This window comes from Pseudophryne corroboree, chromosome 8 (assembly GCF_028390025.1).
Source record: "Pseudophryne corroboree isolate aPseCor3 chromosome 8, aPseCor3.hap2, whole genome shotgun sequence".
Classification (NCBI taxonomy): domain Eukaryota; kingdom Metazoa; phylum Chordata; class Amphibia; order Anura; family Myobatrachidae; genus Pseudophryne; species Pseudophryne corroboree.
This window is the reverse complement of record NC_086451.1, coordinates 174,217,258-174,234,214: the sequence shown is the minus strand read 5'-3', so window position 1 is coordinate 174,234,214 and position 16,957 is coordinate 174,217,258. Positions and strand designations below refer to the sequence as shown.

The window sequence follows — 16,957 nt, the reverse complement described above, 5'->3', positions numbered from 1 at the left end:
CTACATGAGAAAGCAGCAAGGATGCAGTGGCGTTAATGTTTCCTGGTGTCAACCTGTATTATTTCAGTAGACATTGAAATGAGGATGCATCTTGCTGCCTTTCCAATGAAGCAAGTTTAATTTAGTTATAGGTGAAAAACCATCCCTACAAAGGTGTTAATCAGAGACTTGGCTTTGTGGACACTTTTTAGAGAACAAATTTGTTAGCATAAAAATAAAGGCAGAAAATGAAGAGCTGTTTAATCACTCAATTGGATTTTTCTACCAGCATATTTTTTTCTCTGCAACCCATTGCTAAATTGTGCTTCCTAGCTGTTTTTTATAAAATCACTGAATCAAATCTAACTCTGATTACATCAGAGAAGGCCAGGTACCCTACACCATTAGAGGGGGTTTGACATTTTGACTTGTCTACTTAAATATCACCAAAACCTGATCACAAGGTCAATTATGTCCCTGGGTGGGATTGAACCACCAACCTTTTGGTTAGTAGCCAGACACACTAACCGATTGCGCCACAGAGACACTTTGCAAAAAGTACATACTGACAAAGGCTAATAAGCATTCATCTAGAACGTTTCCTAGAAAAACTTTAAAAAGTCAATAATCTGGAGAGTTTTTGTAAGAATTTTCTTAAATCAACCAACGAAGAAACACATTTGTACTTTCCAATGATGAGTGAGTGCTTCGGGAACTCTTGCACTTACATGTGCAGCAGAGTACTGCAATGAAAGCATGCTGGGCCCATTACCCAGAGGTAGGCAGATTGAAACTATCCTCTGCTATATGCATTTTTTTTGTTAAAGTAATCCAAAACTGGGATTGATATGTTAGCTATTTTATGTTTACTTAAAGTACAATAACTTTTACCATTTTAATTTGTTTTAATAGTATATTGACAGTATTGTTTTCTTTCAAAAATCCACTTAATTTTCTTTACCCTATTATTAAAATGGTAATTGACAAAAACAAACTACATTGTCACCAGAAGAGCAATACAAAATGTACAAGTGATATATTAAAATCATCTTTCCAGCTTGAATTTCAATGATGCATTGGGGCAACGATTTTGTGAGAAACATCTTCACCCTTAAATAAAGATTTTCTTAATTCCTTACCTGTGTGCTAATTAGATATCACCTTGTTTTCACATTAAACAGACTTCCACATGAGAAAGCAGCAAGTATGCATTGGCGTTAATGTTTCCTGGTGTCAACCTGTATTATTTCAGTAGACATTGAAATGAGGATGCATCTTGCTGCCTTTCCAATGAAGCAAGTTTAATTTAGTAATAGGTGAAAAACCATCCTTACAAAGGTGTTCATCAGAGACTTGGCTTTGTGGACACTTTTCAGAGAACAAATTTGTTAGCATAAAAATAAAGCCAGAAAATGAAGAGCTGTTTAATCACTCAATTGGATTTTTTTGCCAGCATATTTCTTTTTCTCTGCAACCCACTGCTAAATTGTGCTTCCTAGCTGTTTTTATAAAATCACTGAATCAAATCTAACTCTGATTACATCAGAGAAGGCAAGGTACCCTACACAATAAGAGGGGATTTGAAATTTTGACTTGTCTACTTAAAGATCACCAAAATCTGATAACAAGGTCAATTACGTCCCTGGGTGGGATTGAACCACCAACCTTTTGGTTTATAGCCGTACAGACTAACTGATTGCGCCACAGAGACACTTTGCAAAAGTACATACTGACAAAGGCTAATAAGCATTCATCTAAAACGTTTCCTAGAAAAACTTTAAAAAGTCAATAATCTGGAGAGTTTTTGTAAAATGTTTCTTCCATCCACCAACGAAGAAACACATTGGTACTTTCCCATGATGAGTGAGTGCTTCAGGATCTCTTGCACTTACATGTGCAATAGAGTACTGCAATGGAAGCATGCTGGGCCCATAACCCAGAGGTAGGCAGATTAAAACTATCCTCTGCTATATGCATTTTTTTTGTTAATTAAAGTAATCCAAAACTGGGATTGATATTTTTGCTCTTTTATTTTTCATTAAAGTACAATAACTTTTACCATTTTAATTTGTTTTAATAGTATATTGAAAGTATTGTTTTCTTTTAAAAATCCACTTAATTTTCTTTACCCTATTATTAAAATGGTAATTGACAAAAACAAACTACATTGTCACCAGAAGAGCAATACAAAATGTACAAGTGATATATTAAAATCATCTTTCCAGCTTGAATTTCAATGATGCATTGGGGCAACGATTTTGTGAGAAACATTTTCACCCTTAAATAAAGATTTTCTTAATTCCTTACCTGTGTGCTAATTAGATATCACCTTGTTTTCACATTAAACAGACTTCCACATGAGAAAGCAGCAAGGATGCAGTGGCGTTAATGTTTCCTGGTGTCAACCTGTATTATTTCAGTAGACATTGAAATGAGGATGCATCTTGCTGCCTTTCCAATGCAGCAAGTTTAATTTAGTAATAGGTGAAAAACCATCCTTACAAAGGTGTTAATCAGAGACTTGGCTTTGTGGACACTTTTCAGAGAACAAATTTGTTAGCATAAAAATAAAGCCAGAAAATGAAGAGCTGTTTAATCACTCAATTGGATTTTTTTGCCAGCATATTTCTTTTTCTCTGCAACCCACTGCTAAATTGTGCTTCCTAGCTGTTTTTATAAAATCACTGAATCAAATCTAACTCTGATTACATCAGAGAAGGCCAGGTACCCTACACCATAAGAGGGGGTTTGAAATTTTGACTTGTCTACTTAAAGATCACCAAAATCTGATAACAAGGTCAATTACGTCCCTGGGTGGGATTGAACCACCAACCTTTTGGTTAATAGCCGTGCACACTAACTGATTGCGCCACAAAGACACTTTGCAAAAGTGCATACTGACAAAGGCTAATAAGCATTCATCTAAAACGTTTCCTAGAAAAACTTTAAAAAGTCAATAATCTGGAGAGTTTTTGTAAGATGTTTCTTCCATCAACCAACGAAGAAACACATTGGTACTTTCCCATGATGAGTGAGTGCTTCAGGATCTCTTGCACTTACATGTGCAGCAGAGTACAGCAATGGAAGCATGCTGGGCCCATAACCCAGCGGTAGGCAGATTGAAACTATCCTCTGCTATATGCATTTTTTTTTGTTAATTAAAGTAATCCAAAACTGGGATTGATATTTTGGCTCTTTTATTTTTACTTAAAGTACAATAACTTTTACCATTTTAATTTGTTTTAATAGTATATTGACAGTATTGTTTTCTTTCAAAAATCCACTTAATTTTCTTTACCCTATTATTAAAATGGTAATTGACAAAAACAAACTACATTGTCACCAGAAGAGCAATACAAAATGTACAAGTGATATATTAAAATCATCTTTCCAGCTTGAATTTCAATGATGCATTGGGGCAACGATTTTGTGAGAAACATCTTCACCCTTAAATAAAGATTTTCTTAATTCCTTACCTGTGTGCTAATTAGATATCACCTTGTTTTCACATTAAACAGACTTCCACATGAGAAAGCAGCAAGGATACAGTGGCGTTAATGTTTCCTGGTGTCAACCTGTATTATTTCAGTAGACATTGAAATGAGGATGCATCTTGCTGCCTTTCCAATGAAGCAAGCTTAATTTAGTAATAGGTGAAAAACCATCCCTACAAAGGTGTTAATTAGAGACTTGGCTTTGTGGACACTTTTCAAAGAACAAATTTGTTAGCATAAAAATAAAGCCAGAAAATGAAGAGCTGTTTAATCACTCAATTGGATTTTTTTTGCCAGCATATTTCTTTTTCTCTGCAACCCACTGCTAAATTGTGCTTCCTAGCTGTTTTTATAAAATCACTGAATCAAATCTAACTCTGATTACATCAGAGAAGGCCAGGTACCCTACACCATAACAGGGGGTTTGAAATTTTGACTTGTCTACTTAAAGATCACCAAAATCTGATAACAAGGTCAATTACATCCCTGGTTGGGATTGAACCACCAACCTTTTGGTTAGTAGCCGGACACACTAACTGATTGCGCCACAGAGACACTTTGCGAAAAGTACATACTGACAAAGTCTAATAAGTATACATCTAGAACGTTTCCTAGAAAAACTTTAAAAAGTCAATAATCTGGAGAGTTTTTGTAAGATGTTTCTTCCATCAACCAATGAAGAAACACATTGGTACTTTCCCATGATGAGTGAGTGCTTCAGGATCTCTTGCACTTACATGTGCAGCAGAGTACTGCAATGGAAGCATGCTGGGCCCATAACCCAGAGGTAGGCAGATTGAAACTATCCTTTGTTATATGCATTTTTTTTTGTTAATTTAAGTAATCAAAACTGGGATTGATATTTTTGCTCTTTTATTTTTACTTAAAGTACAATAACTTTTACCATTTTAATTTGTTTTAATAGTATATTGACAGTATAGTTTTCTTTAAAAAATCCACTTAATTTTCTTTACCCTATTATTAAAAGGGTAATTGACAAAAACAAACTACATTGTCACCAGAAGAGCAATACAAAATGTACAAGTGATATATTAAAATCATCTTTCCAGCTTGAATTTCAATGATGCATTGGGGCAACGATTTTGTGAGAAACATCTTCACCCTTAAATATTTTCTTAATTCCTTACCTGTGTGCTAATTAGATGTCACCTTGTTTTCACATTAAACAGACTTCTACATGAGAAAGCAGCAAGGATGCAGTGGCGTTAATGTTTCCTGGTGTCAACCTGTATTATTTCAGTAGACATTGAAATGAGGATGCATCTTGCTGCCTTTCCAATGAAGCAAGTTTAATTTAGTTATAGGTGAAAAACCATCCCTACAAAGGTGTTAATCAGAGACTTGGCTTTGTGGACACTTTTTAGAGAACAAATTTGTTAGCATAAAAATAAAGGCAGAAAATGAAGAGCTGTTTAATCACTCAATTGGATTTTTCTACCAGCATATTTTTTTCTCTGCAACCCATTGCTAAATTGTGCTTCCTAGCTGTTTTTTATAAAATCACTGAATCAAATCTAACTCTGATTACATCAGAGAAGGCCAGGTACCCTACACCATAAGAGGGGGTTTGAAATTTTGACTTGTCTACTTAAATATCACCAAAACCTGATCACAAGGTCAATTACGTCCCTGGGTGGGATTGAACCACCAACCTTTTGGTTAGTAGCCAGACACACTAACCGATTGCGCCACAGAGACACTTTGCAAAAAGTACATACTGACAAAGGCTAATAAGCATTCATCTAGAACGTTTCCTAGAAAAACTTTAAAAAGTCAATAATCTGGAGAGTTTTTGTAAGAATTTTCTTAAATCAACCAACGAAGAAACACATTGGTACTTTCCCATGATGAGTGAGTGCTTCAGGATCTCTTGCACTTACATGTGCAGCAGAGTACTGCAATGAAAGCATGCTGGGCCCATTACCCAGAGGTAGGCAGATTGAAACTATCCTCTGCTATATGCATTTTTTCTTTGTTAATTAAAGTAATCCAAAACTGGGATTGATATGTTGGCTCTTTTATTTTTACTTACAGTACAATAACTTTTACCATTTTAATTTGTTTTAATAGTATATAGACAGTATTGTTTTCTTTCAAAAATCCACTTAATTTTCTTTACCCTATTATTAAAATGGTAATTGACAAAAACAAACTACATTGTCACCAGAAGAGCAATACAAAATGTACAAGTGATATATTAAAATCATCTTTCCAGCTTGAATTTCAATGATGCATTGGGGCAACAATTTTGTGAGAAACATCTTCACCCTTAAATAAAGATTTTCTTAATTCCTTACCTGTGTGCTAATTAGATATCACCTTGTTTTCACATTAAACAGACTTCCACATGAGAAAGCAGCAAGGATGCATTGGCGTTAATGTTTCCTGGTGTCAACCTGTATTATTTCAGTAGACATTGAAATGAGGATGCATCTTGCTGCCTTTCCAATGAAGCAAGTTTAATTTAGTAATAGGTTAAAAACCATCCTTACAAAGGTGTTAATCAGAGACTTGGCTTTGTGGACACTTTTCAGAGAACAAATTTGTTAGCATAAAAATAAAGCCAGAAAATGAAGAGCTGTTTAATCACTCAATTGGATTTTTTTTGCCAGCATATTTCTTTTTCTCTGCAACCCACTGCTAAATTGTGCTTCCTTAAAGATCACCAAAATCTGATAACAAGGTCAATTACGTCCCTGGGTGGGATTGAACCACCAACCTTTTGGTTAATAGCCATACACACTAACTGTGTTTTTATTCAAGCCGCTTCGTGGTCCCGAAGCCGGACGGCTCAGTCAGACCAATCTAAAATCTGAAATCCCTCAATTTATTCCTAAAGAAATTCAATTTCAAGATGGAATCTCTCAGGGTAGTGATCTCCAGTCCGGACGAAAGAGATTTCATGGTTTTGGTAGACATAAAGGATGCCTACTTACATGTTCCCATTTAGCAACTGCATCAAGCTACCTGAGGTTTGCAATTCAGTATTGTCATTACCAATTTCAGACATTGCCGTTTGGTCTGTCCACGGCTCCGAGGATTTTCACCAGGGTGATCGCAAGCAAGGAGTAACAATTATCCCGTACTTGGATGATCTTTTGATAAAGGCGAAATCCAGGGACCAGTTAGTGCAAAACATTGCACTCTCCCTGACAGTTCTTCAACAACATAGTTGGCTCCTAAACTTGCCAAAATCGCAGTTGGTCCCAAAGACGCGGTTGTTGTTTTTGGGAGTGATACTGGACACAGAAGAGGTTTTCTTCCAGTGGAAAGGCTCTGGAGATCCAGAGTCTGGTCAAACAAATTCTGAAACCAGCAAGAGTGTTAATCCATCAATGCATTTGGTTGCTGGGTAAGATGGTTGCGGCCTACGAGCCCATTCAGTTTGGCTGGTTCCATGCCAGAGTTTTCCAGTTGGACCTGTTGGACAAGTGGTCCGGATCCCACCTACACATGCACCGGAGGATAATCCTGTCTTCCAAGACCAGAATCTCACTCCATTGGTGGCTGCACAGTTCTCACCTCCTAGAGGGGCGATGGTTCGGGATCCAGCACTGGATCCTAGGGACCACAGATGCAACCCTCCGAGGCTGGGGAGCAGTCACACAGGGGGAAAACGTCCAAGGAAGATGGTCAAGTCAGGAAAGTTGTCTCCACATAAATGTTCTGGAGTTAAGGGCCATTTAATAACTGCAGACACAGTACACACTGGGACGGGTGCCCAGCATCCTCTACAGACTAAGAGAAAAGGATTTACCGGTAGGTATTAAAATCCTAGTTTCTCGAACGTCCTAGAGGATGCTGGGGACTCCGTAAGGACCATGGGGATAGACGGGCTCCGCAGAGTTCATGATCTTCACTGAGGTAACGCACAGCACTGCAGCTGTGCGCCATTGCTCCCATACACCTCACATACTCCGGTCACTGTAAGGGTGCAGGGCGCAGGGGGGGCGCCCTGGGCAGCAATATAAACCTCTTTCGCAAAAATATAACATATATACAGCTGGGCACTGTATAAATGTATGAGCCCCCACCAATTTTACAGTTTAAGCGGGACAGAAGCCCGCCTCCGAGGGGGCGGGGCTTCTCCCTCAGCACTCACCAGCGCCATTTTTTCTCCACAGCACCGCTGAGAGGAAGCTCCCCGGACTCTACCCTGCTTATACCACGTTAGACAAGAGGGTTGAAAAGAGGGGGGGGGGGCACATAATTCGCAAATTACATACAGCAGCACTACTGGGCAAACATTAAGTTACTGTGTTATATAGGGTTATATAGCGCTGGGGTGTGTGCTGGCATACTCTCTCTCTCTGTCTCTCCAAAGGGCCTTGTGGGGAAACTGTCTTCAGAAAAAGCATTCCCTGTGTGTGTGGTGTGTCGGTACACGTGTGTCGACATGTCTGAGGAAGAAGGCTATATTAGAGAGGAGCGGGAGCAAATGAATGTGGTTTCTCTGCCGACAGCTGATTGGATGGATATGTGGAATGTTTTAAATGCTAGTGTAAACTCATTGCACAAAAGATTAGACAAGGCAGAAGCTTTGGGACAGTCAGGGTCTCAACCCATGCCTGATCCTATGTTGCAGGGACTGTCAGGGTCTCATAAGCGCCCACTATCCCAGTTTGTTGACACAGATACCGACACGGATTCTGACTCCAGTGTCGATTACGATGATGCAAAGTTACAGCCAAAATTGGCAAAATCAATTCGATTTATGATTATGGCAATAAAAGATGTTTTGCACATCACAGAGTAACCCCCTGTCGCTGACAAGAGGGTACATATGTACAAGGGAAAGAAGCCTGAGGTAACCTTTCCCCCCTCACACGAGCTGAACGAGTTATGTGAAAAAGCTTGGAAATCTCCAGATAAAAGACTGCAGATTTCCAAAAGGATTCTTATGGCGTATCCTTTCCCATCAACGGATAGGTTACGATGGGAATCCTCCCCTAGGGTGGACAAAGCATTAACACGCTTATCCAAGAAGGTAGCCCTCCCGTCCCAGGATACGGCTACCCTCAAAGAGTGTGCTGACCGCAAACAGGAGATTACCCTGAAGTCCATTTATACACATTCAGGTACCTTACTCAGACCGGCAATTGCGTCGACCTGGGTGTGTAGTGCTGTAGCGGCATGGACAAATGCCTTATCTGAGGGGATGGATAGCCTAGACAAGGATACTATTTTATTGACCCTGGGGCATATAAGAGATGCTGTCCTATATATGTGTGTATGCAAACTACCGGTGGTGCTGCAGGGCCCACACCCTTTTACTTGTCTTGTAGAGCAGCTCTGAAGCTGTTACAGTGCCCAGCTGCTGCAAGAAATCAGCTTGAATGCTTCAGGGGCTTGGGCATGGCCAACATGAGCCCCACACCGAAGGAGGGTGGGGGTGTTTAATGCAAACTTGGGGTTATCCAAGCGCCGCAAAAGACCGCCATGCCCCGCATGCCCCTTTTCTCTTTTCATATACAGATGAGGGTTCCAGCCAACTTTGGCCCACTGCTTGGATGACATCACTGAATGCAAATCCGTCTGCTGCAGACCTTCCCCCAGGAATGCTTGCAATAGTTGTTGCATATGGTTTAATGTCTGAGGGTGCTTCAGTATTCGGCAGCCTTCCGCCCTCCCATGTTCATCTGAAAAGATGTGGTCTCCCTGCAGTTGTTGTCCCCAGACGAGAGTTCCCTTGTGCTTCCTCAGTTAAATCTCCTTAACTTGACGAGGGTGCGCCCGAGCAGCCGCCCTCCCCAGCCCTTTCCCAACACATACTTATCTTGCATATGAGATCTCTTGATCATGAAGATAGTTCTCACAGGTTGAGGTTCATCCTGGCCCCTGACCTCCCTTCCCATGTGCAGGCCTGCAGAGTGTGCCGCGAAGTATGGGGCATGTGACACTCTCCCTCCCTGGGTCTCTTCCAGATGTAGCTCCTCAGCAGTATTTTTCCCGGGCTGCGCGGCGCTCTCCCCGACTGGCATCCGCCCTGGAACACTGCCTTCCTCAACGCAACATCAGCAGGGGGCCCGGGCCTCATCACCATCCCAGGTCTTTCTCATGTATGTATCATGTATGTGTGTGTGATATATGTATGAATCATATATGTTTGTGATATCTATCTATCTATCTATCTATCTATCTATCTATCTATCTATCTATCTATCTATCTATCGTATGTGTGTGTGTATATATGTATCTATCATGTATGTATGTATGTATGTATGTATCTATCTTGTATGTATGTGTTCTATCTATCTATCTATCTATCTATCTATCTATCTATCTATCTATCTATCTATCTATCTATCGTGTGTGTGATATATGTATGTATCTATCATGTATGTGTTATATGTATGTATCACACCTTCCTCTATACATATACATACATACATACATACATACATACACACACCTATATCTGTACGTACACTGACATACACACACCAACATCTATACATAAACACGCTGACCCCTAAACGTACACCAACGTACCCACATGTGAATCTATACATACATGTGCTGACACCTGGACATACACTGATGTACCCACACCTAACATCTATACATACACATGCTAACAACTGGACGTATACAGACGTACCCACATTTGCATCCATGCATATATAGATGTAGGTGTGTGTACGTCAGTGTACGTCCAGGTGTCAACGCGTGTATGTATAGATGCAGGTGTGGGTACGTCTGTGTATGTCCAGGTGTCAGAATGTGTATGTATAGATGCAGGTGTGGGAACGTCAGTGTAGGTTCAGGTGTCAGCGCGTGTATGTATAGATGCAGGTGCTTGTATGTCCAGATGTCAGTGCATGTATGTATAGATGCAAGTGTGGGTACGTCGGTGTATGTCCATTTGTCAGCGCGTGTATATATAGATGCAGGTGCTTGTATGTTGGTGTATGTCCAGGTGTCAGCATGTGTATGTATAGATGCAGGTGTGGGAATGTTGGTGTATGTCCAGGTGTCAGGGCGTGTATGTATGGATATTAGGTGTGGGTACATCAGTGTATGTCCAGGTGTTAGCGCATGTATGTATAGATGCAGGATAATAATCGCACAGCGTGCCCCCCGCCAACCACAAACCTCCCCCACCCCCCTGTATGACATAAACACCGCTAATTCCACTTACACACAATAATTTCAGTTTGCGACCAGGAGCCGGCAATGTATGTGCACCCAAATGAAGCCACTGTACATGCCCTGCAGGCTGCTATGTACTGCACAGGTGCAACAAATTTAAATGCCCTATCTTTAAAATGGGGCATATTTTACTAAATTAAAAAAACCTGTAACTTTCTGTAAAACCTTAACCCCAAAAGGCACTACACTAACATCGGGGTGTAGAGTTGGATGTTGATCCAAGGCACCAACAGGCTAAAGCTTTGACTGTTCCCAGGATGCCTTGCACCGCCTCCTCTATAACCCTGCCCAGTGGCGTAACTAGACCTTTGTGGGCCCCATAGCAAAATTCTGAATGGGCCCACCAGCACTCAACAAGAATGAGTGGCGTTTGGGGTCAGAAAAGTAGAGGGGAAGGGGTCTGACAGAGTAGGGGGCAGGACATGAATGAATAGAAACTGAGGTGTCCATTATATAAAGAAATACAGTATGTGTGTCTGTGTGTATATCACACACACACATATAAGGGAAATTCAAATGCCCTCAATTATTGCGCCCATTACACTCTGGTTTAGGTGCACAAAGCACCTAAACCTGAATAAAGTAATGGGCGCGATCGTGAAAAGACACCGTTTGGTTGCCCAAATGGGTCTCTTTGCACACATTTCAGCTTGTTTCCCCTGGGGGTAGCGAGCTGAAATAAACATGTCGCACCCGTTGGCAGCAACATTAGAATAGCTGCTGACGGGCACGATTGAGGGAGGAAAGGGACATTTGAATCCAGCCCATAGATGCAATGTGAATATGTAATTTGTACCTTCCTATCTTAAAATGTATATAGTAGTGTATACACTAGAGGTCTTTCCGAACCCCCTAATCCTAACATTGTAATTTGCTTTAGGGCGCACCTCCAATTAGTCTAGTGTTTCGTATTTTCACATTAAATACTTTCTTGCATTGGTTGGTTAAAGATTAGATCGTATATTTTTCTAGATATAGCTGTGCATAGTCTACAAGGCTACATGCTTCTCCCCTAACTAGAGATGTGCAGCGGGCATTTTTCGTGTTTCATGTTTTGGTTTTGGTTTCGGATCCGCAGTTGTGTTTTGGATACGGACGCGTTTTGGCAAAACCACCCTTTCGGGTTTTGGATTCGGGTGATTTTTTTTAAAAACCTCAAACAGCTAAAATCATAGAATTTGGGGGTAATTTTGATCCTATAGTATTAAGCTCAATAACCATAATTTCTACTCCTTTCCAGTCTATTCTGAACACCTCACACCTCCCAATATTATTTTTAGTCCTAAAATTTGCACCAAGGTCCCTGGATGACTAAGCTAATAGAGATGAGCGGGTTCGGTTTCTCTGAATCCGAACCCGCACGAACTTCATGTTTTTTTTCACGGGTCCGAGCGACTCGGATCTTCCCGCCTTGCTCGGTTAACCCGAGCGCGCCCGAACGTCATCATGACGCTGTCGGATTCTCGCGAGGCTCGGATTCTATCGCGAGACTCGGATTCTATATAAGGAGCCGCGCGTCGCCGCCATTTTCACACGTGCATTGAGATTGATAGGGAGAGGACGTGGCTGGCGTCCTCTCCGTTTAGAATAGATTAGAGAGACACTTGATTTACTAATTTTGGGGAGCATTAGGAGTACTCAGTACAGTGCAGAGTTTTGCTGATAGTGACCACCAGTTTTATTTATAATCCGTTCTCTGCCTGAAAAAAGCGATACACAGCACACAGTGGGGTATATTTATTAAGCTCCCGATTTTGACCGAGATGCCGTTTTTTCTTCAAAGTGTCATCTCGGTTAATCTCGGTCATTTACTAAACACTAATCACGGCAGTGATGAGGGCATTCGTAATTTTTTGCAAGTTCAGGTAAAAAATTACGAATGAATACACCATCGGTCAAAACGCGGCTGTTTAAGTATGAATCTCGGTCATTTACTAAGAAGTGCAAAGCCAAAAAAGAACAAACACTGCCGTGAAAAATTTCAACTCGTAAAAAAGTGCTAAAAAAAAACAGAACTTTTTTTTTAATTCGTGATTGGATAGGCATGCACGGATCCATGAGATCCGTGCATGTATATCAGTGGGAAGGGGTGGGAAAGTGCTTATTTTTTAAAAAAAAATTGCGTGGGGTCCCCCCTCCTAAGCATAACCAGCCTCGGGCTCTTTGAGCCGATCCTGGTTGCAGAAATATGGTGAAAAAAATGACAGGGGTTCCCCCATATTTAAGCAACCAGCATCGGGCTCTGCGCCTGGTCCTGGTCCCAAAAATACGGGGGACAAAAAGAGTAGGGGTCCCCCGTATTTTTAAAACCAGCACCGGGCTCCACTAGCTGGACAGATAATGCCACAGCCGGGGGTCACTTTTATACAGCGCCCTGCGGCCGTGGCATCAAAAATCCAACTAGTCACCCCTGGCCGGGGTACCCTGGGGGAGTGGGAACCCCTTCAATCAAGGGGTCCCCCCCCCCAGCCACCCAAGGGCCAGGGGTGAAGCCCGAGGCTGTCCCCCCCCATCCAATGGGCTGCGGATGGGAGGGCTGATAGCCTTTGTTGTAAAATAAAAGATATTGTTTTTAGTAGCAGTACTACAAGTCCCAGCAAGCCTCCCCCGCATGCTGGTACTTGGAGAACCACAAGTACCAGCATGCGGCGGAAAAACGGGCCCGATGGTACCTGTAGTACTACCACTAAAAAAATACCCAAAAAAACACAAGACACACACACCGTGAAAGTATAATTTTATTACATACATACACACATACATACATACTTACCTTATGTTCCCACGCAGGTCGGTCCTCTTCTCCAGTAGAATCCAAGGGGTACCTGTTGAATAAATTCTACTCACGAGATCCAGGGGTCCAGGCTCCTCGGCAAATCCAGGGATAATCCACGTACTTGAATAAAACAAAAAAACGGTTGCCCGACCACGAACTGAAAGGTGACCCATGTTTGCACATGGGTCACCTTCCCACGAATGCCAGAAACACACTTTGCCTTCTGGCTAAGTGGGTTTCTTCAGCCAATCAGGGAGTGCGACGTTGTAGCACTCTCCTGATCAGCTGTGTGCTGCTGTCCTCACTGACAGGCGGCACACGGCAGTGTTACAATGTAGCGCCTATGCGCTACATTGTAACCAATGATGGGAACTTTCTGCCCTGCGGTTGACCTAAAGTGACGTCACCGCAGGGCAGAAAGTTCCCATCATTGGTTACAATGTAGCGCATAGGCGCTACATTGTAACACTGCCGTGTGCCGCCTGTCAGTGAGGACAGGAGCACACAGCTGATCAGGAGAGTGCTACAACGTGGCACTCCCTGATTGGCTGAAGAAACCCACTTAGCCAGAAGGCAAAGTGTGTTTCTGGCATTCGTGGGAAGGTGACCCATGTGCAAACATGGGTCACCTTTCAGTTCGTGGTCGGGCAACCGTTTTTTTGTTTTATTCAAGTACGTGGATTATCCCTGGATTTGCCGAGGAGCCTGGACCCCTGGATCTCGTGAGTAGAATTTATTCAACAGGTACCCCTTGGATTCTACTGGAGAAGAGGACCGACCTGCGTGGGAACATAAGGTAAGTATGTATGTATGTGTGTATGTATGTAATAAAATTATACTTTCACGGTGTGTGTGTCTTGTGTTTTTTTGGGTATTTTTTTAGTGGTAGTACTACAGGTACCAGCGGGCCCGTTTTTCCGCCGCATGCTGGTACTTGTGGTTCTCCAAGTACCAGCATGCGGGGGAGGCTTGCTGGGACTTGTAGTACTGCTACTAAAAACAATATCTTTTATTTTACAACAAAGGCTATCAGCCCTCCCATCCGCAGCCCATTGGATGGGGGGGGGACAGCCTCGGGCTTCACCCCTGGCCCTTGGGTGGCTGGGGGGGGGGAACCCCTTGATTGAAGGGGTTCCCACTCCCCCAGGGTACCCCGGCCAGGGGTGACTAGTTGGATTTTTGATGCCACGGCCGCAGGGCGCTGTATAAAAGTGACCCCCGGCTGTGGCATTATCTGTCCAGCTAGTGGAGCCCGGTGCTGGTTTTAAAAATACGGGGGACCCCTACTCTTTTTGTCCCCCGTATTTTTGGGACCAGGACCAGGCGCAGAGCCCGATGCTGGTTGCTTAAATATGGGGGAACCCCTGTCATTTTTTTCCCCATATTTTTGCAACCAGGATCGGCTCAAAGAGCCCGAGGCTGGTTATGCTTAGGAGGGGGGACCCCACGCATTTTTTTTTATTATTTTACAGTGTTTAATTAAAAAAAAAAAAAAAAATTAAACCCCAGCACGGATCACACAGATCCGGCCGAGATTGATTGTAAAAAAAAACGGCAGTGTTTTGCTAATCACTGCCGTAAAAATAGGTAAAAAAAAACGAATGACATCGACATCGGAAGAAAAGAAAAACCCGAATACGACAGCTTAGTAAATCCATCGTAATCAATTCAAAAAGTTGCAGTTTTACACTGTCGATGTCATTCGTGATTGAACTTTGACCTTTTTTCGGAAATTACGAATCTTAGTAAATTTACCCCAGTGACTCAGTCACATACCATATCTGTGTGCACTGCTCAGGCTCAGGCCAGTGTGCTGCATCATCTATTATCTATATATAATATTATATATATCTGATTATCTGTCTGACTGCTCAGCTCACACAGCTTATAATTGTGGGGGAGACTGGGGAGCACTACTGCAGTGCCAGTTATAGGTTATAGCAGGAGCCAGGAGTACATAATATATTATATAGTGAGTGACCACCAGACACACAGTGCAGTTTATTTAATATATCCGTTCTCTGCCTGAAAAAAGCGATACACACAGTGACTCAGTCAGTCACATACCATATCTGTGTGCACTGCTCAGGCTCAGGCCAGTGTGCTGCATCATCTATATATATTATATATCTGTCTGACTGCTCAGCTCACACAGCTTATAATTGTGGGGGAGACTGGGGAGCACTACTGCAGTGCCAGTTATAGGTTATAGCAGGAGCCAGGAGTACATAATATTATATTAAAACAGTGCACACTTTTGCTGCAGGAGTGCCACTGCCAGTGTGACTAGTGACCAGTGACCTGACCACCAGTATATATAATATTAGTAGTATACTATCTCTTTATCAACCAGTCTATATTAGCAGCAGACACAGTACAGTGCGGTAGTTCACGGCTGTGGCTACCTCTGTGTCGGCACTCGGCAGCCCGTCCATGATTGTATATACCACCTAACCGTGGTTTTTTTTTCTTTCTTTATACATACATACTAGTTACGAGTATACTATCTCTTTATCAACCAGTCTATATATTAGCAGCAGACACAGTACAGTGCGGTAGTTCACGGCTGTGGCTACCTCTGTGTCGGCACTCGGCAGCCCGTCCATAATTGTATATACCACCTAACCGTGGTTTTTTTTTCTTTCTTTATACATACATACTAGTTACGAGTATACTATCTCTTTATCAACCAGTCTATATATTAGCAGCAGACACAGTACAGTGCGGTAGTTCACGGCTGTGGCTACCTCTGTGTCGGCACTCGGCAGCCCGTCCATAATTGTATATACCACCTAACCGTGGTTTTTTTTTCTTTCTTTATACATACATACTAGTTACGAGTATACTATCTCTTTATCAACCAGTCTATATATTAGCAGCAGACACAGTACAGTGCGGTAGTTCACGGCTGTGGCTACCTCTGTGTCGGCACTCGGCAGCCCGTCCATAATTGTATATACCACCTAACCGTGGTTTTTTTTTCTTTCTTTATACATACATACTAGTTACGAGTATACTATCTCTTTATCAACCAGTCTATATATTAGCAGCAGACACAGTACAGTGCGGTAGTTCACGGCTGTGGCTACCTCTGTGTCGGCACTCGGCAGCCCGTCCATAATTGTATATACCACCTAACCGTGGTTTTTTTTTCTTTCTTTATACATACATACTAGTTACGAGTATACTATCTCTTTATCAACCAGTCTATATATTAGCAGCAGACACAGTACAGTGCGGTAGTTCACGGCTGTGGCTACCTCTGTGTCGGCACTCGGCAGCCCGTCCATAATTGTATATACCACCTAACCGTGGTTTTTTTTTCTTTCTTTATACATACATACTAGTTACGAGTATACTATCTCTTTATCAACCAGTCTATATATTAGCAGCAGACACAGTACAGTGCGGTAGTTCACGGCTGTGGCTACCTCTGTGTCGGCACTCGGCAGCCCGTCCATAATTGTATATACCACCTAACCGTGGTTTTTTTTTCTTTCTTTATACATACATACTAGTTATGAGTATACTATCT

The 16,957-nt window shown here is 42.0% G+C and overlaps 2 non-coding genes across 2 annotated transcripts; both read right to left on the bottom strand.

Annotated features, from left to right (window-relative positions):
* Positions 1-451: 451 nt before the first annotated feature.
* TRNAS-ACU (transfer RNA serine (anticodon ACU)) lies at positions 452-525 on the bottom strand. The gene has a single exon. It is a non-coding gene; the product is annotated as a tRNA-Ser (tRNA).
* A 4,593-nt stretch (positions 526-5,118) lies between these two features.
* TRNAS-ACU (transfer RNA serine (anticodon ACU)) lies at positions 5,119-5,192 on the bottom strand. Its single transcript has one exon. It is a non-coding gene; the product is annotated as a tRNA-Ser (tRNA).
* Positions 5,193-16,957: the final 11,765 nt, after the last annotated feature.